At 62.8% G+C, this 25,545-nt stretch overlaps 7 non-coding genes across 7 annotated transcripts; all 7 read right to left on the bottom strand.

Moving 5' to 3' along the window:
• Nucleotides 1-1,833: 1,833 nt before the first annotated feature.
• On the bottom strand, nt 1,834-1,952 carry LOC142868611 (5S ribosomal RNA). Its single transcript, XR_012917557.1, has one exon. It is a non-coding gene; the product is annotated as a 5S ribosomal RNA (ribosomal RNA).
• Nucleotides 1,953-5,685: 3,733 nt separating this feature from the next.
• On the bottom strand, nt 5,686-5,804 carry LOC142868613 (5S ribosomal RNA). Its single transcript, XR_012917559.1, has one exon. It is a non-coding gene; the product is annotated as a 5S ribosomal RNA (ribosomal RNA).
• Nucleotides 5,805-9,536: 3,732 nt separating this feature from the next.
• Nucleotides 9,537-9,655, bottom strand: LOC142868614 (5S ribosomal RNA). Its single transcript, XR_012917560.1, has one exon. It is a non-coding gene; the product is annotated as a 5S ribosomal RNA (ribosomal RNA).
• A 3,734-nt stretch (nt 9,656-13,389) lies between these two features.
• Nucleotides 13,390-13,508, bottom strand: LOC142868615 (5S ribosomal RNA). Its single transcript, XR_012917561.1, has one exon. It is a non-coding gene; the product is annotated as a 5S ribosomal RNA (ribosomal RNA).
• A 3,734-nt stretch (nt 13,509-17,242) lies between these two features.
• LOC142868616 (5S ribosomal RNA) lies at nt 17,243-17,361 on the bottom strand. The gene has a single exon (XR_012917562.1). It is a non-coding gene; the product is annotated as a 5S ribosomal RNA (ribosomal RNA).
• A 3,733-nt stretch (nt 17,362-21,094) lies between these two features.
• Nucleotides 21,095-21,213, bottom strand: LOC142868617 (5S ribosomal RNA). Its single transcript, XR_012917563.1, has one exon. It is a non-coding gene; the product is annotated as a 5S ribosomal RNA (ribosomal RNA).
• A 3,734-nt stretch (nt 21,214-24,947) lies between these two features.
• Nucleotides 24,948-25,066, bottom strand: LOC142868618 (5S ribosomal RNA). The gene has a single exon (XR_012917564.1). It is a non-coding gene; the product is annotated as a 5S ribosomal RNA (ribosomal RNA).
• Between the last annotated feature and the right edge of the window lie 479 nt (nt 25,067-25,545).

The following is a 25,545-nucleotide window of genomic DNA, read 5'->3' on the forward strand; positions in this document are numbered from 1 at the left end:
CGTGGAGAGCTGCGTGTACGTCCCCATCAGGAGGCGGTCCCCACCTCCGCGGCTCTCCCCTTGCGGGGAGGGGCAGCCCAGCCGGCAGCCAGCCGCAGGGCCTCAGGGAAGACACCAGGCTGGGCCCCCGCGGCACAGCGGGGGCACGTCCCCCGCACTCACGCGACTTAGGGACGGCTGCTGGAGACTGCTGCGGCCACCCTGCTGCCGGGTTTCTGGAGGGCTTCCTGGAAGCAGCGTCCACACCAAGCCCTTGGAAGGCCCAGGCGACGGAGGAGCCGGTCAGGCAGGGGCCGAGGACGGTGAGAGGCCGGGCGGGGAGGAGCCGGTCAGGCGGGGGCCCAGGACAGTGACGGGCCTGGCCGGGGAGGAGTGCGTCAGGCAGGGGCAGTGGAGACGGGCTGGGTAAGGGTTAGGGTGACAGTTAGGGCACAATTCACAATCGCAAAGACGTGGAAGCGACCCGAGTGCCCATCCATCCAGGAGTGCATGAATAAAATGTGGCGCGTGGACACCACGGAGTGCCATTCGGCTGTGAGGAGCAGCGGTGAGAGGGCGCCTCTCGTGTTCTCCTGGCCAGAGCTGGAACCCGTTCCAGTAGGCCAGGTATCCCAAGAATGGACACACGAGCACCACGTGAGCGCGCTCACCAGCAAATTGGTACGAACGGATGGACGCCTAAGTGGACAGAGAGGAATCACCTTCATCGGGTGGGTGTCGGGCGTGTGGGGGGAGGGGAGGGGCATACACATCCATTAGGCATGGGGTGGGTGCGCACCGACTGGGGGATGGGCGCACTTGAAGCTCTGACCCGAGGGGGGAGGCTTGGAGAGGGCAAGGCACCCGACCTTAACATTGGTACCCCCACAATACGCTGGAACAACATGAGAGGTATATGAATAAGAACACAGGGGGGGGCGGGCGCGGTGGCTCACGCCTGTAATCCTAGCTCTCTGGGAGGCCGAGGCGGGCGGATTGCTCCAGGTCAGGAGTTCGAAACCAGCCTGAGCAAGAGCGAGACCCCGTCTCTACTAAAAATAGAAAGAAATTAATTGGCCAACTAATATATATAGAAAAACACAGCCGGGCGTGGTGGTGCATGCCTGTAGTCCCAACTACTCGGGAGGCTGAGGCAGCAGGATTGCTTGAGCCCGGAGATTGAGGTTGCTGTGAGCTAGGCTGACGCCATGGCACTCACTCTAGCCTGGGCAGCAAAACGAGACTCTGTCTCAAAAAAAAAAAAAAAAAAGAACACAGGGGGGAGGGGGGCACGGGCAACACATGTCACCTGAATACTTGTACTCCCATCATCTGCTTGAAGAGAGAGAGAAAAGAAAATGCAATCATAGAGGTAAGAGACACTTTTTAAAAATAATGAATCCGAAGAGAAAAGTAAAAGGAGGCCTGTGGAGCAGGTCTGGGTGTGACTCCGGATCCCCCAACATCAGGTGCCACCACCAAAGATTCCTGCGTGTAGCCCATAGAACCCCAAAAGCAACGGGACGAGTTCTGGTCACATACTCCCTCCAAATGACATCCTGGCCTTCTTCTGGAACTCCCTCCCCTCTCAGACTCTCAAGGTTTCCTCCAGCGTGTCGGTTCCCACAGAGCAGACCTTTGGTCTGAGACCTGACAGTCCAGATGCCACGCATGCTGCCGCGTGGCGGCGGTGTCGCGGCTTGGGACAAGAGGAGGCCCCACGGTGCGGGCTGGGGCGCCAGGCACCGCGGGCGGGCGCTGAGGGTGGGGGTGACCCCCACCCCGGGCCGCCGCCGCGCTCCCAGAAAGGGGACACAACAAGAGGCAAAAAAAAAAAAAAAAAAAAAAAGCAGCAGCCTGTGGCACCCGGTATTCCCAGGCGGTCTCCCATCCAAGTACTAACCAGGCCCGACCCTGCTTAGCTTCCGAGACCAGACGAGATCGGGGGCGTTCAGGGTGGTGTGGCCCTAGACGGCGGCGGAGGGCGCCCCTGCCCCGCTCAAGAAGCCGAGCCTCTCTGGGCTTCCCCGCCGCCGCCTCCCGCCCCAGGCCCCGCGCCGGGCCGGGCCGGTTGAGTTCTCCGGCCGGGTCCCGCGGGCTCCCAGGGACGGGGTGATGGGCGGGGCGGGGCGGGGGGCTGTCTCTGTATACACACACACACACACTCACACTCACTCACACTCACACAAGATGCGCCTCCACGGCTGGACTCGCCAAGGTGGAGCCCTCCCAGCCCCCCTCGTCTCCTCGCCCGGCCTCCTTCACCTACCCGCTGCCCACCCCCAGCGCGTCGCTGCCTGCCGCTGACTGCGCACGCGCGGGACGCTCGCCCTTTGACCCCAGCCAGGGGCCGCCCTCCCCCACAACCCCTTTCAGCTGCGCCCCCCCCCCTCGCCCTGTGGGTGGGCTGCCGCCTATTCCCCCGGGCCAGGGCTGGGGCACAGCCAGTGTATGGGGCGTCTCTCTCTGGGGATGTGTCCCATGGGTGGGGTGGGGTGGCGTGGTTTGGGGGGCGCTGAAGAAATCAGTCCCCTCCATCTCCTACCTCTGGAAAACGCCCAAGCCCGTGGAGAACTGCCGGCACCGCTTCGTGGGGGCCGGGACCCTCCTCCGTGTCCTCCTGTGGCCCAGTCCAAGGGGCCTGGGCCTGGCCGGGGCTGCATTGGACCCCGACCACCCTGGCGTGTGGACTCGCTAAAAATCGGCCATTAGATATTGGATTCCAGCTTCCTGGAGGTCATTTCACTAATGAGTGCACCGGAAAGAGTTTCCTAATCCATCTGTGAGGGTGGCAACTGAAAGAGAATTTGAAAGCTGACAGAATAGGCGAGGGAAGGCATAGGAGATTTCCACACCCAGCAAGGAAGACTTTCCCGAAATGGAAGAAAGAAACGAGCAAACAGAGACACCGGTAGCCCGCCCGGAAAAGAGTCTGCCCCTTAGAGAAAGCACCCTGACCAGGTTCACCCGTGGGTGGGTGGCGAGCTAGCGGCGTTCAGAAGAGCGAGGCCCGCAGTCTGTGCGGAAGACACCTGCGCTCGGGTGTGTGTGGCGGCGCGATTCACAAGCAGCTCCAGACGTTAAACCAAGGAGAAGCCAGGGAGTTCCCAACGCCCCAGGTGTCCTCAGCCCACGACTGGCTGCTGTGGGAATGCGAAGCCCGGCTCCTTGTCTCAGAGCGGGGTTCCCAGGAGGATCAGGCTGAAGCTGGGACTCGGCCTCAAAGTGTCCCCTCGCATGGCCACCCCCTTCCCCTTCCTGCTCCTCTACTCCTGGTGCCCCTCCATCCAGGGGCCAGACCTTAAAGAGTCACCGCAAGAGAATCCTGGTCCCAAAGGAGCCTTCTGGGGGACCGGTGCTGAGAGAGGTTGTGGGCATGGCCCGCTGGGGCTCTGCCCGACCCAGGGCTGAGAGATGCCACCTCCCAGCTCTGGGTCCCTGCAGGAAGTGTTGGCAAGCACAGGGCCGGTCCTCCAAAGGCCCAGGTGCAGGGAGCCCAGGCCAAGCAGCCTGTGGAAGAGGCCACTTGCCGTGCCACCCCGGGAACAGGACTGCAGGCCCCGGCCCTTCCCACCTCCTCCTCCTCCTCCTCCTCCTCCTCCTCCCCCCCGCCCCCCCCCACAGGGCACAGGGCTCAGAGACTCTTGCTCAGACTCTTGCTACCCGAAGTGCAAAGGGCATCAGTTGCTCCTCCAACCCCCCCGCCCAGCAGACCACGTTGTCCAGCCAGCCCCCGGGCCTCCCTGGGGTGCCCAGCACAAAAGTGCAGACACCCACCGGACCCTCAATCTCAGTTTTCGGATGTTTTTGCCACTCTAAGGACCCGCAGGCCAGCTGGGCCTTCGGGCAGGACAGAGAGCCCCGGAATCCGACGTGGAGAGCTGCGTGTACGTCCCCATCAGGAGGCGGTCCCCACCTCCGCGGCTCTCCCCTTGCGGGGAGGGGCAGCCCAGCCGGCAGCCAGCCGCAGGGCCTCAGGGAAGACACCAGGCTGGGCCCCCGCGGCACAGCGGGGGCACGTCCCCCGCACTCACGCGACTTAGGGACGGCTGCTGGAGACTGCTGCGGCCACCCTGCTGCCGGGTTTCTGGAGGGCTTCCTGGAAGCAGCGTCCACACCAAGCCCTTGGAAGGCCCAGGCGACGGAGGAGCCGGTCAGGCAGGGGCCGAGGACGGTGAGAGGCCGGGCGGGGAGGAGCCGGTCAGGCGGGGGCCCAGGACAGTGACGGGCCTGGCCGGGGAGGAGTGCGTCAGGCAGGGGCAGTGGAGACGGGCTGGGTAAGGGTTAGGGTGACAGTTAGGGCACAATTCACAATCGCAAAGACGTGGAAGCGACCCGAGTGCCCATCCATCCAGGAGTGCATGAATAAAATGTGGCGCGTGGACACCACGGAGTGCCATTCGGCTGTGAGGAGCAGCGGTGAGAGGGCGCCTCTCGTGTTCTCCTGGCCAGAGCTGGAACCCGTTCCAGTAGGCCAGGTATCCCAAGAATGGACACACGAGCACCACGTGAGCGCGCTCACCAGCAAATTGGTACGAACGGATGGACGCCTAAGTGGACAGAGAGGAATCACCTTCATCGGGTGGGTGTCGGGCGTGTGGGGGGAGGGGAGGGGCATACACATCCATTAGGCATGGGGTGGGTGCGCACCGACTGGGGGATGGGCGCACTTGAAGCTCTGACCCGAGGGGGGAGGCTTGGAGAGGGCAAGGCACCCGACCTTAACATTGGTACCCCCACAATACGCTGGAACAACATGAGAGGTATATCAATAAGAACACAGGGGGGGGCGGGCGCGGTGGCTCACGCCTGTAATCCTAGCTCTCTGGGAGGCCGAGGCGGGCGGATTGCTCCAGGTCAGGAGTTCGAAACCAGCCTGAGCAAGAGCGAGACCCCGTCTCTACTAAAAATAGAAAGAAATTAATTGGCCAACTAATATATATAGAAAAACACAGCCGGGCGTGGTGGTGCATGCCTGTAGTCCCAACTACTCGGGAGGCTGAGGCAGCAGGATTGCTTGAGCCCGGAGATTGAGGTTGCTGTGAGCTAGGCTGACGCCATGGCACTCACTCTAGCCTGGGCAGCAAAACGAGACTCTGTCTCAAAAAAAAAAAAAAAAAAAGAACACAGGGGGGAGGGGGGCACGGGCAACACATGTCACCTGAATACTTGTACTCCCATCATCTGCTTGAAGAGAGAGAGAAAAGAAAATGCAATCATAGAGGTAAGAGACACTTTTTAAAAATAATGAATCCGAAGAGAAAAGTAAAAGGAGGCCTGTGGAGCAGGTCTGGGTGTGACTCCGGATCCCCCAACATCAGGTGCCACCACCAAAGATTCCTGCGTGTAGCCCATAGAACCCCAAAAGCAACGGGACGAGTTCTGGTCACATACTCCCTCCAAATGACATCCTGGCCTTCTTCTGGAACTCCCTCCCCTCTCAGACTCTCAAGGTTTCCTCCAGCGTGTCGGTTCCCACAGAGCAGACCTTTGGTCTGAGACCTGACAGTCCAGATGCCACGCATGCTGCCGCGTGGCGGCGGTGTCGCGGCTTGGGACAAGAGGAGGCCCCACGGTGCGGGCTGGGGCGCCAGGCACCGCGGGCGGGCGCTGAGGGTGGGGGTGACCCCCACCCCGGGCCGCCGCCGCGCTCCCAGAAAGGGGACACAACAAGAGGCAAAAAAAAAAAAAAAAAAAAAAAGCAGCAGCCTGTGGCACCCGGTATTCCCAGGCGGTCTCCCATCCAAGTACTAACCAGGCCCGACCCTGCTTAGCTTCCGAGACCAGACGAGATCGGGGGCGTTCAGGGTGGTGTGGCCCTAGACGGCGGCGGAGGGCGCCCCTGCCCCGCTCAAGAAGCCGAGCCTCTCTGGGCTTCCCCGCCGCCGCCTCCCGCCCCAGGCCCCGCGCCGGGCCGGGCCGGTTGAGTTCTCCGGCCGGGTCCCGCGGGCTCCCAGGGACGGGGTGATGGGCGGGGCGGGGCGGGGGGCTGTCTCTGTATACACACACACACACACTCACACTCACTCACACTCACACAAGATGCGCCTCCACGGCTGGACTCGCCAAGGTGGAGCCCTCCCAGCCCCCCTCGTCTCCTCGCCCGGCCTCCTTCACCTACCCGCTGCCCACCCCCAGCGCGTCGCTGCCTGCCGCTGACTGCGCACGCGCGGGACGCTCGCCCTTTGACCCCAGCCAGGGGCCGCCCTCCCCCACAACCCCTTTCAGCTGCGCCCCCCCCCCTCGCCCTGTGGGTGGGCTGCCGCCTATTCCCCCGGGCCAGGGCTGGGGCACAGCCAGTGTATGGGGCGTCTCTCTCTGGGGATGTGTCCCATGGGTGGGGTGGGGTGGCGTGGTTTGGGGGGCGCTGAAGAAATCAGTCCCCTCCATCTCCTACCTCTGGAAAACGCCCAAGCCCGTGGAGAACTGCCGGCACCGCTTCGTGGGGGCCGGGACCCTCCTCCGTGTCCTCCTGTGGCCCAGTCCAAGGGGCCTGGGCCTGGCCGGGGCTGCATTGGACCCCGACCACCCTGGCGTGTGGACTCGCTAAAAATCGGCCATTAGATATTGGATTCCAGCTTCCTGGAGGTCATTTCACTAATGAGTGCACCGGAAAGAGTTTCCTAATCCATCTGTGAGGGTGGCAACTGAAAGAGAATTTGAAAGCTGACAGAATAGGCGAGGGAAGGCATAGGAGATTTCCACACCCAGCAAGGAAGACTTTCCCGAAATGGAAGAAAGAAACGAGCAAACAGAGACACCGGTAGCCCGCCCGGAAAAGAGTCTGCCCCTTAGAGAAAGCACCCTGACCAGGTTCACCCGTGGGTGGGTGGCGAGCTAGCGGCGTTCAGAAGAGCGAGGCCCGCAGTCTGTGCGGAAGACACCTGCGCTCGGGTGTGTGTGGCGGCGCGATTCACAAGCAGCTCCAGACGTTAAACCAAGGAGAAGCCAGGGAGTTCCCAACGCCCCAGGTGTCCTCAGCCCACGACTGGCTGCTGTGGGAATGCGAAGCCCGGCTCCTTGTCTCAGAGCGGGGTTCCCAGGAGGATCAGGCTGAAGCTGGGACTCGGCCTCAAAGTGTCCCCTCGCATGGCCACCCCCTTCCCCTTCCTGCTCCTCTACTCCTGGTGCCCCTCCATCCAGGGGCCAGACCTTAAAGAGTCACCGCAAGAGAATCCTGGTCCCAAAGGAGCCTTCTGGGGGACCGGTGCTGAGAGAGGTTGTGGGCATGGCCCGCTGGGGCTCTGCCCGACCCAGGGCTGAGAGATGCCACCTCCCAGCTCTGGGTCCCTGCAGGAAGTGTTGGCAAGCACAGGGCCGGTCCTCCAAAGGCCCAGGTGCAGGGAGCCCAGGCCAAGCAGCCTGTGGAAGAGGCCACTTGCCGTGCCACCCCGGGAACAGGACTGCAGGCCCCGGCCCTTCCCACCTCCTCCTCCTCCTCCTCCTCCTCCTCCTCCCCCCCGCCCCCCCCCACAGGGCACAGGGCTCAGAGACTCTTGCTCAGACTCTTGCTACCCGAAGTGCAAAGGGCATCAGTTGCTCCTCCAACCCCCCCGCCCAGCAGACCACGTTGTCCAGCCAGCCCCCGGGCCTCCCTGGGGTGCCCAGCACAAAAGTGCAGACACCCACCGGACCCTCAATCTCAGTTTTCGGATGTTTTTGCCACTCTAAGGACCCGCAGGCCAGCTGGGCCTTCGGGCAGGACAGAGAGCCCCGGAATCCGACGTGGAGAGCTGCGTGTACGTCCCCATCAGGAGGCGGTCCCCACCTCCGCGGCTCTCCCCTTGCGGGGAGGGGCAGCCCAGCCGGCAGCCAGCCGCAGGGCCTCAGGGAAGACACCAGGCTGGGCCCCCGCGGCACAGCGGGGGCACGTCCCCCGCACTCACGCGACTTAGGGACGGCTGCTGGAGACTGCTGCGGCCACCCTGCTGCCGGGTTTCTGGAGGGCTTCCTGGAAGCAGCGTCCACACCAAGCCCTTGGAAGGCCCAGGCGACGGAGGAGCCGGTCAGGCAGGGGCCGAGGACGGTGAGAGGCCGGGCGGGGAGGAGCCGGTCAGGCGGGGGCCCAGGACAGTGACGGGCCTGGCCGGGGAGGAGTGCGTCAGGCAGGGGCAGTGGAGACGGGCTGGGTAAGGGTTAGGGTGACAGTTAGGGCACAATTCACAATCGCAAAGACGTGGAAGCGACCCGAGTGCCCATCCATCCAGGAGTGCATGAATAAAATGTGGCGCGTGGACACCACGGAGTGCCATTCGGCTGTGAGGAGCAGCGGTGAGAGGGCGCCTCTCGTGTTCTCCTGGCCAGAGCTGGAACCCGTTCCAGTAGGCCAGGTATCCCAAGAATGGACACACGAGCACCACGTGAGCGCGCTCACCAGCAAATTGGTACGAACGGATGGACGCCTAAGTGGACAGAGAGGAATCACCTTCATCGGGTGGGTGTCGGGCGTGTGGGGGGAGGGGAGGGGCATACACATCCATTAGGCATGGGGTGGGTGCGCACCGACTGGGGGATGGGCGCACTTGAAGCTCTGACCCGAGGGGGGAGGCTTGGAGAGGGCAAGGCACCCGACCTTAACATTGGTACCCCCACAATACGCTGGAACAACATGAGAGGTATATCAATAAGAACACAGGGGGGGGCGGGCGCGGTGGCTCACGCCTGTAATCCTAGCTCTCTGGGAGGCCGAGGCGGGCGGATTGCTCCAGGTCAGGAGTTCGAAACCAGCCTGAGCAAGAGCGAGACCCCGTCTCTACTAAAAATAGAAAGAAATTAATTGGCCAACTAATATATATAGAAAAACACAGCCGGGCGTGGTGGTGCATGCCTGTAGTCCCAACTACTCGGGAGGCTGAGGCAGCAGGATTGCTTGAGCCCGGAGATTGAGGTTGCTGTGAGCTAGGCTGACGCCATGGCACTCACTCTAGCCTGGGCAGCAAAACGAGACTCTGTCTCAAAAAAAAAAAAAAAAAAGAACACAGGGGGGAGGGGGGCACGGGCAACACATGTCACCTGAATACTTGTACTCCCATCATCTGCTTGAAGAGAGAGAGAAAAGAAAATGCAATCATAGAGGTAAGAGACACTTTTTAAAAATAATGAATCCGAAGAGAAAAGTAAAAGGAGGCCTGTGGAGCAGGTCTGGGTGTGACTCCGGATCCCCCAACATCAGGTGCCACCACCAAAGATTCCTGCGTGTAGCCCATAGAACCCCAAAAGCAACGGGACGAGTTCTGGTCACATACTCCCTCCAAATGACATCCTGGCCTTCTTCTGGAACTCCCTCCCCTCTCAGACTCTCAAGGTTTCCTCCAGCGTGTCGGTTCCCACAGAGCAGACCTTTGGTCTGAGACCTGACAGTCCAGATGCCACGCATGCTGCCGCGTGGCGGCGGTGTCGCGGCTTGGGACAAGAGGAGGCCCCACGGTGCGGGCTGGGGCGCCAGGCACCGCGGGCGGGCGCTGAGGGTGGGGGTGACCCCCACCCCGGGCCGCCGCCGCGCTCCCAGAAAGGGGACACAACAAGAGGCAAAAAAAAAAAAAAAAAAAAAAAGCAGCAGCCTGTGGCACCCGGTATTCCCAGGCGGTCTCCCATCCAAGTACTAACCAGGCCCGACCCTGCTTAGCTTCCGAGACCAGACGAGATCGGGGGCGTTCAGGGTGGTGTGGCCCTAGACGGCGGCGGAGGGCGCCCCTGCCCCGCTCAAGAAGCCGAGCCTCTCTGGGCTTCCCCGCCGCCGCCTCCCGCCCCAGGCCCCGCGCCGGGCCGGGCCGGTTGAGTTCTCCGGCCGGGTCCCGCGGGCTCCCAGGGACGGGGTGATGGGCGGGGCGGGGCGGGGGGCTGTCTCTGTATACACACACACACACACTCACACTCACTCACACTCACACAAGATGCGCCTCCACGGCTGGACTCGCCAAGGTGGAGCCCTCCCAGCCCCCCTCGTCTCCTCGCCCGGCCTCCTTCACCTACCCGCTGCCCACCCCCAGCGCGTCGCTGCCTGCCGCTGACTGCGCACGCGCGGGACGCTCGCCCTTTGACCCCAGCCAGGGGCCGCCCTCCCCCACAACCCCTTTCAGCTGCGCCCCCCCCCCTCGCCCTGTGGGTGGGCTGCCGCCTATTCCCCCGGGCCAGGGCTGGGGCACAGCCAGTGTATGGGGCGTCTCTCTCTGGGGATGTGTCCCATGGGTGGGGTGGGGTGGCGTGGTTTGGGGGGCGCTGAAGAAATCAGTCCCCTCCATCTCCTACCTCTGGAAAACGCCCAAGCCCGTGGAGAACTGCCGGCACCGCTTCGTGGGGGCCGGGACCCTCCTCCGTGTCCTCCTGTGGCCCAGTCCAAGGGGCCTGGGCCTGGCCGGGGCTGCATTGGACCCCGACCACCCTGGCGTGTGGACTCGCTAAAAATCGGCCATTAGATATTGGATTCCAGCTTCCTGGAGGTCATTTCACTAATGAGTGCACCGGAAAGAGTTTCCTAATCCATCTGTGAGGGTGGCAACTGAAAGAGAATTTGAAAGCTGACAGAATAGGCGAGGGAAGGCATAGGAGATTTCCACACCCAGCAAGGAAGACTTTCCCGAAATGGAAGAAAGAAACGAGCAAACAGAGACACCGGTAGCCCGCCCGGAAAAGAGTCTGCCCCTTAGAGAAAGCACCCTGACCAGGTTCACCCGTGGGTGGGTGGCGAGCTAGCGGCGTTCAGAAGAGCGAGGCCCGCAGTCTGTGCGGAAGACACCTGCGCTCGGGTGTGTGTGGCGGCGCGATTCACAAGCAGCTCTAGACGTTAAACCAAGGAGAAGCCAGGGAGTTCCCAACGCCCCAGGTGTCCTCAGCCCACGACTGGCTGCTGTGGGAATGCGAAGCCCGGCTCCTTGTCTCAGAGCGGGGTTCCCAGGAGGATCAGGCTGAAGCTGGGACTCGGCCTCAAAGTGTCCCCTCGCATGGCCACCCCCTTCCCCTTCCTGCTCCTCTACTCCTGGTGCCCCTCCATCCAGGGGCCAGACCTTAAAGAGTCACCGCAAGAGAATCCTGGTCCCAAAGGAGCCTTCTGGGGGACCGGTGCTGAGAGAGGTTGTGGGCATGGCCCGCTGGGGCTCTGCCCGACCCAGGGCTGAGAGATGCCACCTCCCAGCTCTGGGTCCCTGCAGGAAGTGTTGGCAAGCACAGGGCCGGTCCTCCAAAGGCCCAGGTGCAGGGAGCCCAGGCCAAGCAGCCTGTGGAAGAGGCCACTTGCCGTGCCACCCCGGGAACAGGACTGCAGGCCCCGGCCCTTCCCACCTCCTCCTCCTCCTCCTCCTCCTCCTCCTCCCCCCCGCCCCCCCCCACAGGGCACAGGGCTCAGAGACTCTTGCTCAGACTCTTGCTACCCGAAGTGCAAAGGGCATCAGTTGCTCCTCCAACCCCCCCGCCCAGCAGACCACGTTGTCCAGCCAGCCCCCGGGCCTCCCTGGGGTGCCCAGCACAAAAGTGCAGACACCCACCGGACCCTCAATCTCAGTTTTCGGATGTTTTTGCCACTCTAAGGACCCGCAGGCCAGCTGGGCCTTCGGGCAGGACAGAGAGCCCCGGAATCCGACGTGGAGAGCTGCGTGTACGTCCCCATCAGGAGGCGGTCCCCACCTCCGCGGCTCTCCCCTTGCGGGGAGGGGCAGCCCAGCCGGCAGCCAGCCGCAGGGCCTCAGGGAAGACACCAGGCTGGGCCCCCGCGGCACAGCGGGGGCACGTCCCCCGCACTCACTCGACTTAGGGACGGCTGCTGGAGACTGCTGCGGCCACCCTGCTGCCGGGTTTCTGGAGGGCTTCCTGGAAGCAGCGTCCACACCAAGCCCTTGGAAGGCCCAGGCGACGGAGGAGCCGGTCAGGCAGGGGCCGAGGACGGTGAGAGGCCGGGCGGGGAGGAGCCGGTCAGGCGGGGGCCCAGGACAGTGACGGGCCTGGCCGGGGAGGAGTGCGTCAGGCAGGGGCAGTGGAGACGGGCTGGGTAAGGGTTAGGGTGACAGTTAGGGCACAATTCACAATCGCAAAGACGTGGAAGCGACCCGAGTGCCCATCCATCCAGGAGTGCATGAATAAAATGTGGCGCGTGGACACCACGGAGTGCCATTCGGCTGTGAGGAGCAGCGGTGAGAGGGCGCCTCTCGTGTTCTCCTGGCCAGAGCTGGAACCCGTTCCAGTAGGCCAGGTATCCCAAGAATGGACACACGAGCACCACGTGAGCGCGCTCACCAGCAAATTGGTACGAACGGATGGACGCCTAAGTGGACAGAGAGGAATCACCTTCATCGGGTGGGTGTCGGGCGTGTGGGGGGAGGGGAGGGGCATACACATCCATTAGGCATGGGGTGGGTGCGCACCGACTGGGGGATGGGCGCACTTGAAGCTCTGACCCGAGGGGGGAGGCTTGGAGAGGGCAAGGCACCCGACCTTAACATTGGTACCCCCACAATACGCTGGAACAACATGAGAGGTATATCAATAAGAACACAGGGGGGGGGCGGGCGCGGTGGCTCACGCCTGTAATCCTAGCTCTCTGGGAGGCCGAGGCGGGCGGATTGCTCCAGGTCAGGAGTTCGAAACCAGCCTGAGCAAGAGCGAGACCCCGTCTCTACTAAAAATAGAAAGAAATTAATTGGCCAACTAATATATATAGAAAAACACAGCCGGGCGTGGTGGTGCATGCCTGTAGTCCCAACTACTCGGGAGGCTGAGGCAGCAGGATTGCTTGAGCCCGGAGATTGAGGTTGCTGTGAGCTAGGCTGACGCCATGGCACTCACTCTAGCCTGGGCAGCAAAACGAGACTCTGTCTCAAAAAAAAAAAAAAAAAAGAACACAGGGGGGAGGGGGGCACGGGCAACACATGTCACCTGAATACTTGTACTCCCATCATCTGCTTGAAGAGAGAGAGAAAAGAAAATGCAATCCTAGAGGTAAGAGACACTTTTTAAAAATAATGAATCCGAAGAGAAAAGTAAAAGGAGGCCTGTGGAGCAGGTCTGGGTGTGACTCCGGATCCCCCAACATCAGGTGCCACCACCAAAGATTCCTGCGTGTAGCCCATAGAACCCCAAAAGCAACGGGACGAGTTCTGGTCACATACTCCCTCCAAATGACATCCTGGCCTTCTTCTGGAACTCCCTCCCCTCTCAGACTCTCAAGGTTTCCTCCAGCGTGTCGGTTCCCACAGAGCAGACCTTTGGTCTGAGACCTGACAGTCCAGATGCCACGCATGCTGCCGCGTGGCGGCGGTGTCGCGGCTTGGGACAAGAGGAGGCCCCACGGTGCGGGCTGGGGCGCCAGGCACCGCGGGCGGGCGCTGAGGGTGGGGGTGACCCCCACCCCGGGCCGCCGCCGCGCTCCCAGAAAGGGGACACAACAAGAGGCAAAAAAAAAAAAAAAAAAAAAAAAGCAGCAGCCTGTGGCACCCGGTATTCCCAGGCGGTCTCCCATCCAAGTACTAACCAGGCCCGACCCTGCTTAGCTTCCGAGACCAGACGAGATCGGGGGCGTTCAGGGTGGTGTGGCCCTAGACGGCGGCGGAGGGCGCCCCTGCCCCGCTCAAGAAGCCGAGCCTCTCTGGGCTTCCCCGCCGCCGCCTCCCGCCCCAGGCCCCGCGCCGGGCCGGGCCGGTTGAGTTCTCCGGCCGGGTCCCGCGGGCTCCCAGGGACGGGGTGATGGGCGGGGCGGGGCGGGGGGCTGTCTCTGTATACACACACACACACACTCACACTCACTCACACTCACACAAGATGCGCCTCCACGGCTGGACTCGCCAAGGTGGAGCCCTCCCAGCCCCCCTCGTCTCCTCGCCCGGCCTCCTTCACCTACCCGCTGCCCACCCCCAGCGCGTCGCTGCCTGCCGCTGACTGCGCACGCGCGGGACGCTCGCCCTTTGACCCCAGCCAGGGGCCGCCCTCCCCCACAACCCCTTTCAGCTGCGCCCCCCCCCCTCGCCCTGTGGGTGGGCTGCCGCCTATTCCCCCGGGCCAGGGCTGGGGCACAGCCAGTGTATGGGGCGTCTCTCTCTGGGGATGTGTCCCATGGGTGGGGTGGGGTGGCGTGGTTTGGGGGGCGCTGAAGAAATCAGTCCCCTCCATCTCCTACCTCTGGAAAACGCCCAAGCCCGTGGAGAACTGCCGGCACCGCTTCGTGGGGGCCGGGACCCTCCTCCGTGTCCTCCTGTGGCCCAGTCCAAGGGGCCTGGGCCTGGCCGGGGCTGCATTGGACCCCGACCACCCTGGCGTGTGGACTCGCTAAAAATCGGCCATTAGATATTGGATTCCAGCTTCCTGGAGGTCATTTCACTAATGAGTGCACCGGAAAGAGTTTCCTAATCCATCTGTGAGGGTGGCAACTGAAAGAGAATTTGAAAGCTGACAGAATAGGCGAGGGAAGGCATAGGAGATTTCCACACCCAGCAAGGAAGACTTTCCCGAAATGGAAGAAAGAAACGAGCAAACAGAGACACCGGTAGCCCGCCCGGAAAAGAGTCTGCCCCTTAGAGAAAGCACCCTGACCAGGTTCACCCGTGGGTGGGTGGCGAGCTAGCGGCGTTCAGAAGAGCGAGGCCCGCAGTCTGTGCGGAAGACACCTGCGCTCGGGTGTGTGTGGCGGCGCGATTCACAAGCAGCTCTAGACGTTAAACCAAGGAGAAGCCAGGGAGTTCCCAACGCCCCAGGTGTCCTCAGCCCACGACTGGCTGCTGTGGGAATGCGAAGCCCGGCTCCTTGTCTCAGAGCGGGGTTCCCAGGAGGATCAGGCTGAAGCTGGGACTCGGCCTCAAAGTGTCCCCTCGCATGGCCACCCCCTTCCCCTTCCTGCTCCTCTACTCCTGGTGCCCCTCCATCCAGGGGCCAGACCTTAAAGAGTCACCGCAAGAGAATCCTGGTCCCAAAGGAGCCTTCTGGGGGACCGGTGCTGAGAGAGGTTGTGGGCATGGCCCGCTGGGGCTCTGCCCGACCCAGGGCTGAGAGATGCCACCTCCCAGCTCTGGGTCCCTGCAGGAAGTGTTGGCAAGCACAGGGCCGGTCCTCCAAAGGCCCAGGTGCAGGGAGCCCAGGCCAAGCAGCCTGTGGAAGAGGCCACTTGCCGTGCCACCCCGGGAACAGGACTGCAGGCCCCGGCCCTTCCCACCTCCTCCTCCTCCTCCTCCTCCTCCTCCTCCCCCCCGCCCCCCCCCACAGGGCACAGGGCTCAGAGACTCTTGCTCAGACTCTTGCTACCCGAAGTGCAAAGGGCATCAGTTGCTCCTCCAACCCCCCCGCCCAGCAGACCACGTTGTCCAGCCAGCCCCCGGGCCTCCCTGGGGTGCCCAGCACAAAAGTGCAGACACCCACCGGACCCTCAATCTCAGTTTTCGGATGTTTTTGCCACTCTAAGGACCCGCAGGCCAGCTGGGCCTTCGGGCAGGACAGAGAGCCCCGGAATCCGACGTGGAGAGCTGCGTGTACGTCCCCATCAGGAGGCGGTCCCCACCTCCGCGGCTCTCCCCTTGCGGGGAGGGGCAGCCCAGCCGGCAGCCAGCCGCAGGGCCTCAGGGAAGACACCAGGCTGGGCCCCCGCGGCACAGCGGGGGCACGTCCCCCGCACTCACGCGACTTAGGGACGGCTGCTGGAGACTGCTGCGGCCACCCTGCTGCCGGGTTTCTGGAGGGCTTCCTGGAAGCAGCGTCCACACCAAGCCCTTGGAAGGCCCAGGCGACGGAGGAGCCGGTCAGGCAGGGGCCGAGGACGGTGAGAGGCCGGGCGGGGAGGAGCCGGTCAGGCGGGGGCCCAGGACAGTGACGGGCCTGGCCGGGGAGGAGTGCGTCAGGCAGGGGCAGTGGAGACGGGCTGGGTAAGGGTTAGGGTGACAGTTAGGGCACAATTCACAATCGCAAAGACGTGGAAGCGACCCGAGTGCCCATCCATCCAGGAGTGCATGAATAAAATGTGGCGCGTGGACACCACGGAGTGCCATTCGGCTGTGAGGAGCAGCGGTGAGAGGGCGCCTCTCGTGTTCTCCTGGCCAGAGCTGGAACCCGTTCCAGTAGGCCAGGTATCCCAAGAATGGACACACGAGCACCACGTGAGCGCGCTCACCAGCAAATTGGTACGAACGGATGGACGCCTAAGTGGACAGAGAGGAATCACCTTCATCGGGTGGGTGTCGGGCGTGTGGGGGGAGGGGAGGGGCATACACATCCATTAGGCATGGGGTGGGTGCGCACCGACTGGGGGATGGGCGCACTTGAAGCTCTGACCCGAGGGGGGAGGCTTGGAGAGGGCAAGGCACCCGACCTTAACATTGGTACCCCCACAATACGCTGGAACAACATGAGAGGTATATCAATAAGAACACAGGGGGGGGGCGGGCGCGGTGGCTCACGCCTGTAATCCTAGCTCTCTGGGAGGCCGAGGCGGGCGGATTGCTCCAGGTCAGGAGTTCGAAACCAGCCTGAGCAAGAGCGAGACCCCGTCTCTACTAAAAATAGAAAGAAATTAATTGGCCAACTAATATATATAGAAAAACACAGCCGGGCGTGGTGGTGCATGCCTGTAGTCCCAACTACTCGGGAGGCTGAGGCAGCAGGATTGCTTGAGCCCGGAGATTGAGGTTGCTGTGAGCTAGGCTGACGCCATGGCACTCACTCTAGCCTGGGCAGCAAAACGAGACTCTGTCTCAAAAAAAAAAAAAAAAAAGAACACAGGGGGGAGGGGGGCACGGGCAACACATGTCACCTGAATACTTGTACTCCCATCATCTGCTTGAAGAGAGAGAGAAAAGAAAATGCAATCCTAGAGGTAAGAGACACTTTTTAAAAATAATGAATCCGAAGAGAAAAGTAAAAGGAGGCCTGTGGAGCAGGTCTGGGTGTGACTCCGGATCCCCCAACATCAGGTGCCACCACCAAAGATTCCTGCGTGTAGCCCATAGAACCCCAAAAGCAACGGGACGAGTTCTGGTCACATACTCCCTCCAAATGACATCCTGGCCTTCTTCTGGAACTCCCTCCCCTCTCAGACTCTCAAGGTTTCCTCCAGCGTGTCGGTTCCCACAGAGCAGACCTTTGGTCTGAGACCTGACAGTCCAGATGCCACGCATGCTGCCGCGTGGCGGCGGTGTCGCGGCTTGGGACAAGAGGAGGCCCCACGGTGCGGGCTGGGGCGCCAGGCACCGCGGGCGGGCGCTGAGGGTGGGGGTGACCCCCACCCCGGGCCGCCGCCGCGCTCCCAGAAAGGGGACACAACAAGAGGCAAAAAAAAAAAAAAAAAAAAAAAAGCAGCAGCCTGTGGCACCCGGTATTCCCAGGCGGTCTCCCATCCAAGTACTAACCAGGCCCGACCCTGCTTAGCTTCCGAGACCAGACGAGATCGGGGGCGTTCAGGGTGGTGTGGCCCTAGACGGCGGCGGAGGGCGCCCCTGCCCCGCTCAAGAAGCCGAGCCTCTCTGGGCTTCCCCGCCGCCGCCTCCCGCCCCAGGCCCCGCGCCGGGCCGGGCCGGTTGAGTTCTCCGGCCGGGTCCCGCGGGCTCCCAGGGACGGGGTGATGGGCGGGGCGGGGCGGGGGGCTGTCTCTGTATACACACACACACACACTCACACTCACTCACACTCACACAAGATGCGCCTCCACGGCTGGACTCGCCAAGGTGGAGCCCTCCCAGCCCCCCTCGTCTCCTCGCCCGGCCTCCTTCACCTACCCGCTGCCCACCCCCAGCGCGTCGCTGCCTGCCGCTGACTGCGCACGCGCGGGACGCTCGCCCTTTGACCCCAGCCAGGGGCCGCCCTCCCCCACAACCCCTTTCAGCTGCGCCCCCCCCCCTCGCCCTGTGGGTGGGCTGCCGCCTATTCCCCCGGGCCAGGGCTGGGGCACAGCCAGTGTATGGGGCGTCTCTCTCTGGGGATGTGTCCCATGGGTGGGGTGGGGTGGCGTGGTTTGGGGGGCGCTGAAGAAATCAGTCCCCTCCATCTCCTACCTCTGGAAAACGCCCAAGCCCGTGGAGAACTGCCGGCACCGCTTCGTGGGGGCCGGGACCCTCCTCCGTGTCCTCCTGTGGCCCAGTCCAAGGGGCCTGGGCCTGGCCGGGGCTGCATTGGACCCCGACCACCCTGGCGTGTGGACTCGCTAAAAATCGGCCATTAGATATTGGATTCCAGCTTCCTGGAGGTCATTTCACTAATGAGTGCACCGGAAAGAGTTTCCTAATCCATCTGTGAGGGTGGCAACTGAAAGAGAATTTGAAAGCTGACAGAATAGGCGAGGGAAGGCATAGGAGATTTCCACACCCAGCAAGGAAGACTTTCCCGAAATGGAAGAAAGAAACGAGCAAACAGAGACACCGGTAGCCCGCCCGGAAAAGAGTCTGCCCCTTAGAGAAAGCACCCTGACCAGGTTCACCCGTGGGTGGGTGGCGAGCTAGCGGCGTTCAGAAGAGCGAGGCCCGCAGTCTGTGCGGAAGACACCTGCGCTCGGGTGTGTGTGGCGGCGCGATTCACAAGCAGCTCTAGACGTTAAACCAAGGAGAAGCCAGGGAGTTCCCAACGCCCCAGGTGTCCTCAGCCCACGACTGGCTGCTGTGGGAATGCGAAGCCCGGCTCCTTGTCTCAGAGCGGGGTTCCCAGGAGGATCAGGCTGAAGCTGGGACTCGGCCTCAAAGTGTCCCCTCGCATGGCCACCCCCTTCCCCTTCCTGCTCCTCTACTCCTGGTGCCCCTCCATCCAGGGGCCAGACCTTAAAGAGTCACCGCAAGAGAATCCTGGTCCCAAAGGAGCCTTCTGGGGGACCGGTGCTGAGAGAGGTTGTGGGCATGGCCCGCTGGGGCTCTGCCCGACCCAGGGCTGAGAGATGCCACCTCCCAGCTCTGGGTCCCTGCAGGAAGTGTTGGCAAGCACAGGGCCGGTCCTCCAAAGGCCCAGGTGCAGGGAGCCCAGGCCAAGCAGCCTGTGGAAGAGGCCACTTGCCGTGCCACCCCGGGAACAGGACTGCAGGCCCCGGCCCTTCCCACCTCCTCCTCCTCCTCCTCCTCCTCCTCCTCCCCCCCGCCCCCCCCCACAGGGCACAGGGCTCAGAGACTCTTGCTCAGACTCTTGCTACCCGAAGTGCAAAGGGCATCAGTTGCTCCTCCAACCCCCCCGCCCAGCAGACCACGTTGTCCAGCCAGCCCCCGGGCCTCCCTGGGGTGCCCAGCACAAAAGTGCAGACACCCACCGGACCCTCAATCTCAGTTTTCGGATGTTTTTGCCACTCTAAGGACCCGCAGGCCAGCTGGGCCTTCGGGCAGGACAGAGAGCCCCGGAATCCGACGTGGAGAGCTGCGTGTACGTCCCCATCAGGAGGCGGTCCCCACCTCCGCGGCTCTCCCCTTGCGGGGAGGGGCAGCCCAGCCGGCAGCCAGCCGCAGGGCCTCAGGGAAGACACCAGGCTGGGCCCCCGCGGCACAGCGGGGGCACGTCCCCCGCACTCACGCGACTTAGGGACGGCTGCTGGAGACTGCTGCGGCCACCCTGCTGCCGGGTTTCTGGAGGGCTTCCTGGAAGCAGCGTCCACACCAAGCCCTTGGAAGGCCCAGGCGACGGAGGAGCCGGTCAGGCAGGGGCCGAGGACGGTGAGAGGCCGGGCGGGGAGGAGCCGGTCAGGCGGGGGCCCAGGACAGTGACGGGCCTGGCCGGGGAGGAGTGCGTCAGGCAGGGGCAGTGGAGACGGGCTGGGTAAGGGTTAGGGTGACAGTTAGGGCACAATTCACAATCGCAAAGACGTGGAAGCGACCCGAGTGCCCATCCATCCAGGAGTGCATGAATAAAATGTGGCGCGTGGACACCACGGAGTGCCATTCGGCTGTGAGGAGCAGCGGTGAGAGGGCGCCTCTCGTGTTCTCCTGGCCAGAGCTGGAACCCGTTCCAGTAGGCCAGGTATCCCAAGAATGGACACACGAGCACCACGTGAGCGCGCTCACCAGCAAATTGGTACGAACGGATGGACGCCTAAGTGGACAGAGAGGAATCACCTTCATCGGGTGGGTGTCGGGCGTGTGGGGGGAGGGGAGGGGCATACACATCCATTAGGCATGGGGTGGGTGCGCACCGACTGGGGGATGGGCGCACTTGAAGCTCTGACCCGAGGGGGGAGGCTTGGAGAGGGCAAGGCACCCGACCTTAACATTGGTACCCCCACAATACGCTGGAACAACATGAGAGGTATATGAATAAGAACACAGGGGGGGGCGGGCGCGGTGGCTCACGCCTGTAATCCTAGCTCTCTGGGAGGCCGAGGCGGGCGGATTGCTCCAGGTCAGGAGTTCGAAACCAGCCTGAGCAAGAGCGAGACCCCGTCTCTACTAAAAATAGAAAGAAATTAATTGGCCAACTAATATATATAGAAAAACACAGCCGGGCGTGGTGGTGCATGCCTGTAGTCCCAACTACTCGGGAGGCTGAGGCAGCAGGATTGCTTGAGCCCGGAGATTGAGGTTGCTGTGAGCTAGGCTGACGCCATGGCACTCACTCTAGCCTGGGCAGCAAAACGAGACTCTGTCTCAAAAAAAAAAAAAAAAAAGAACACAGGGGGGAGGGGGGCACGGGCAACACATGTCACCTGAATACTTGTACTCCCATCATCTGCTTGAAGAGAGAGAGAAAAGAAAATGCAATCATAGAGGTAAGAGACACTTTTTAAAAATAATGAATCCGAAGAGAAAAGTAAAAGGAGGCCTGTGGAGCAGGTCTGGGTGTGACTCCGGATCCCCCAACATCAGGTGCCACCACCAAAGATTCCTGCGTGTAGCCCATAGAACCCCAAAAGCAACGGGACGAGTTCTGGTCACATACTCCCTCCAAATGACATCCTGGCCTTCTTCTGGAACTCCCTCCCCTCTCAGACTCTCAAGGTTTCCTCCAGCGTGTCGGTTCCCACAGAGCAGACCTTTGGTCTGAGACCTGACAGTCCAGATGCCACGCATGCTGCCGCGTGGCGGCGGTGTCGCGGCTTGGGACAAGAGGAGGCCCCACGGTGCGGGCTGGGGCGCCAGGCACCGCGGGCGGGCGCTGAGGGTGGGGGTGACCCCCACCCCGGGCCGCCGCCGCGCTCCCAGAAAGGGGACACAACAAGAGGCAAAAAAAAAAAAAAAAAAAAAAAAGCAGCAGCCTGTGGCACCCGGTATTCCCAGGCGGTCTCCCATCCAAGTACTAACCAGGCCCGACCCTGCTTAGCTTCCGAGACCAGACGAGATCGGGGGCGTTCAGGGTGGTGTGGCCCTAGACGGCGGCGGAGGGCGCCCCTGCCCCGCTCAAGAAGCCGAGCCTCTCTGGGCTTCCCCGCCGCCGCCTCCCGCCCCAGGCCCCGCGCCGGGCCGGGCCGGTTGAGTTCTCCGGCCGGGTCCCGCGGGCTCCCAGGGACGGGGTGATGGGCGGGGCGGGGCGGGGGGCTGTCTCTGTATACACACACACACACACTCACACTCACTCACACTCACACAAGATGCGCCTCCACGGCTGGACTCGCCAAGGTGGAGCCCTCCCAGCCCCCCTCGTCTCCTCGCCCGGCCTCCTTCACCTACCCGCTGCCCACCCCCAGCGCGTCGCTGCCTGCCGCTGACTGCGCACGCGCGGGACGCTCGCCCTTTGACCCCAGCCAGGGGCCGCCCTCCCCCACAACCCCTTTCAGCTGCGCCCCCCCCCCTCGCCCTGTGGGTGGGCTGCCGCCTATTCCCCCGGGCCAGGGCTGGGGCACAGCCAGTGTATGGGGCGTCTCTCTCTGGGGATGTGTCCCATGGGTGGGGTGGGGTGGCGTGGTTTGGGGGGCGCTGAAGAAATCAGTCCCCTCCATCTCCTACCTCTGGAAAACGCCCAAGCCCGTGGAGAACTGCCGGCACCGCTTCGTGGGGGCCGGGACCCTCCTCCGTGTCCTCCTGTGGCCCAGTCCAAGGGGCCTGGGCCTGGCCGGGGCTGCATTGGACCCCGACCACCCTGGCGTGTGGACTCGCTAAAAATCGGCCATTAGATATTGGATTCCAGCTTCCTGGAGGTCATTTCACTAATGAGTGCACCGGAAAGAGTTTCCTAATCCATCTGTGAGGGTGGCAACTGAAAGAGAATTTGAAAGCTGACAGAATAGGCGAGGGAAGGCATAGGAGATTTCCACACCCAGCAAGGAAGACTTTCCCGAAATGGAAGAAAGAAACGAGCAAACAGAGACACCGGTAGCCCGCCCGGAAAAGAGTCTGCCCCTTAGAGAAAGCACCCTGACCAGGTTCACCCGTGGGTGGGTGGCGAGCTAGCGGCGTTCAGAAGAGCGAGGCCCGCAGTCTGTGCGGAAGACACCTGCGCTCGGGTGTGTGTGGCGGCGCGATTCACAAGCAGCTCTAGACGTTAAACCAAGGAGAAGCCAGGGAGTTCCCAACGCCCCAGGTGTCCTCAGCCCACGACTGGCTGCTGTGGGAATGCGAAGCCCGGCTCCTTGTCTCAGAGCGGGGTTCCCAGGAGGATCAGGCTGAAGCTGGGACTCGGCCTCAAAGTGTCCCCTCGCATGGCCACCCCCTTCCCCTTCCTGCTCCTCTACTCCTGGTGCCCCTCCATCCAGGGGCCAGACCTTAAAGAGTCACCGCAAGAGAATCCTGGTCCCAAAGGAGCCTTCTGGGGGACCGGTGCTGAGAGAGGTTGTGGGCATGGCCCGCTGGGGCTCTGCCCGACCCAGGGCTGAGAGATGCCACCTCCCAGCTCTGGGTCCCTGCAGGAAGTGTTGGCAAGCACAGGGCCGGTCCTCCAAAGGCCCAGGTGCAGGGAGCCCAGGCCAAGCAGCCTGTGGAAGAGGCCACTTGCCGTGCCACCCCGGGAACAGGACTGCAGGCCCCGGCCCTTCCCACCTCCTCCTCCTCCTCCTCCTCCTCCTCCTCCCCCCCGCCCCCCCCCACAGGGCACAGGGCTCAGAGACTCTTGCTCAGACTCTTGCTACCCGAAGTGCAAAGGGCATCAGTTGCTCCTCCAACCCCCCCGCCCAGCAGACCACGTTGTCCAGCCAGCCCCCGGGCCTCCCTGGGGTGCCCAGCACAAAAGTGCAGACACCCACCGGACCCTCAATCTCAGTTTTCGGATGTTTTTGCCACTCTAAGGACCCGCAGGCCAGCTGGGCCTTCGGGCAGGACAGAGAGCCCCGGAATCCGACGTGGAGAGCTGCGTGTACGTCCCCATCAGGAGGCGGTCCCCACCTCCGCGGCTCTCCCCTTGCGGGGAGGGGCAGCCCAGCCGGCAGCCAGCCGCAGGGCCTCAGGGAAGACACCAGGCTGGGCCCCCGCGGCACAGCGGGGGCACGTCCCCCGCACTCACGCGACTTAGGGACGGCTGCTGGAGACTGCTGCGGCCACCCTGCTGCCGGGTTTCTGGAGGGCTTCCTGGAAGCAGCGTCCACACCAAGCCCTTGGAAGGCCCAGGCGACGGAGGAGCCGGTCAGGCAGGGGCCGAGGACGGTGAGAGGCCGGGCGGGGAGGAGCCGGTCAGGCGGGGGCCCAGGACAGTGACGGGCCTGGCCGGGGAGGAGTGCGTCAGGCAGGGGCAGTGGAGACGGGCTGGGTAAGGGTTAGGGTGACAGTTAGGGCACAATTCACAATCGCAAAGACGTGGAAGCGACCCGAGTGCCCATCCATCCAGGAGTGCATGAATAAAATGTGGCGCGTGGACACCACGGAGTGCCATTCGGCTGTGAGGAGCAGCGGTGAGAGGGCGCCTCTCGTGTTCTCCTGGCCAGAGCTGGAACCCGTTCCAGTAGGCCAGGTATCCCAAGAATGGACACACGAGCACCACGTGAGCGCGCTCACCAGCAAATTGGTACGAACGGATGGACGCCTAAGTGGACAGAGAGGAATCACCTTCATCGGGTGGGTGTCGGGCGTGTGGGGGGAGGGGAGGGGCATACACATCCATTAGGCATGGGGTGGGTGCGCACCGACTGGGGGATGGGCGCACTTGAAGCTCTGACCCGAGGGGGGAGGCTTGGAGAGGGCAAGGCACCCGACCTTAACATTGGTACCCCCACAATACGCTGGAACAACATGAGAGGTATATCAATAAGAACACAGGGGGGGGGCGGGCGCGGTGGCTCACGCCTGTAATCCTAGCTCTCTGGGAGGCCGAGGCGGGCGGATTGCTCCAGGTCAGGAGTTCGAAACCAGCCTGAGCAAGAGCGAGACCCCGTCTCTACTAAAAATAGAAAGAAATTAATTGGCCAACTAATATATATAGAAAAACACAGCCGGGCGTGGTGGTGCATGCCTGTAGTCCCAACTACTCGGGAGGCTGAGGCAGCAGGATTGCTTGAGCCCGGAGATTGAGGTTGCTGTGAGCTAGGCTGACGCCATGGCACTCACTCTAGCCTGGGCAGCAAAACGAGACTCTGTCTCAAAAAAAAAAAAAAAAAAGAACACAGGGGGGAGGGGGGCACGGGCAACACATGTCACCTGAATACTTGTACTCCCATCATCTGCTTGAAGAGAGAGAGAAAAGAAAATGCAATCCTAGAGGTAAGAGACACTTTTTAAAAATAATGAATCCGAAGAGAAAAGTAAAAGGAGGCCTGTGGAGCAGGTCTGGGTGTGACTCCGGATCCCCCAACATCAGGTGCCACCACCAAAGATTCCTGCGTGTAGCCCATAGAACCCCAAAAGCAACGGGACGAGTTCTGGTCACATACTCCCTCCAAATGACATCCTGGCCTTCTTCTGGAACTCCCTCCCCTCTCAGACTCTCAAGGTTTCCTCCAGCGTGTCGGTTCCCACAGAGCAGACCTTTGGTCTGAGACCTGACAGTCCAGATGCCACGCATGCTGCCGCGTGGCGGCGGTGTCGCGGCTTGGGACAAGAGGAGGCCCCACGGTGCGGGCTGGGGCGCCAGGCACCGCGGGCGGGCGCTGAGGGTGGGGGTGACCCCCACCCCGGGCCGCCGCCGCGCTCCCAGAAAGGGGACACAACAAGAGGCAAAAAAAAAAAAAAAAAAAAAAAAGCAGCAGCCTGTGGCACCCGGTATTCCCAGGCGGTCTCCCATCCAAGTACTAACCAGGCCCGACCCTGCTTAGCTTCCGAGACCAGACGAGATCGGGGGCGTTCAGGGTGGTGTGGCCCTAGACGGCGGCGGAGGGCGCCCCTGCCCCGCTCAAGAAGCCGAGCCTCTCTGGGCTTCCCCGCCGCCGCCTCCCGCCCCAGGCCCCGCGCCGGGCCGGGCCGGTTGAGTTCTCCGGCCGGGTCCCGCGGGCTCCCAGGGACGGGGTGATGGGCGGGGCGGGGCGGGGGGCTGTCTCTGTATACACACACACACACACTCACACTCACTCACACTCACACAAGATGCGCCTCCACGGCTGGACTCGCCAAGGTGGAGCCCTCCCAGCCCCCCTCGTCTCCTCGCCCGGCCTCCTTCACCTACCCGCTGCCCACCCCCAGCGCGTCGCTGCCTGCCGCTGACTGCGCACGCGCGGGACGCTCGCCCTTTGACCCCAGCCAGGGGCCGCCCTCCCCCACAACCCCTTTCAGCTGCGCCCCCCCCCCTCGCCCTGTGGGTGGGCTGCCGCCTATTCCCCCGGGCCAGGGCTGGGGCACAGCCAGTGTA

This window comes from Microcebus murinus, unplaced genomic scaffold, assembly GCF_040939455.1.
Source record: "Microcebus murinus isolate Inina unplaced genomic scaffold, M.murinus_Inina_mat1.0 scaf035_hap2_Mmur4.0, whole genome shotgun sequence".
NCBI lineage: Eukaryota > Metazoa > Chordata > Mammalia > Primates > Cheirogaleidae > Microcebus > Microcebus murinus.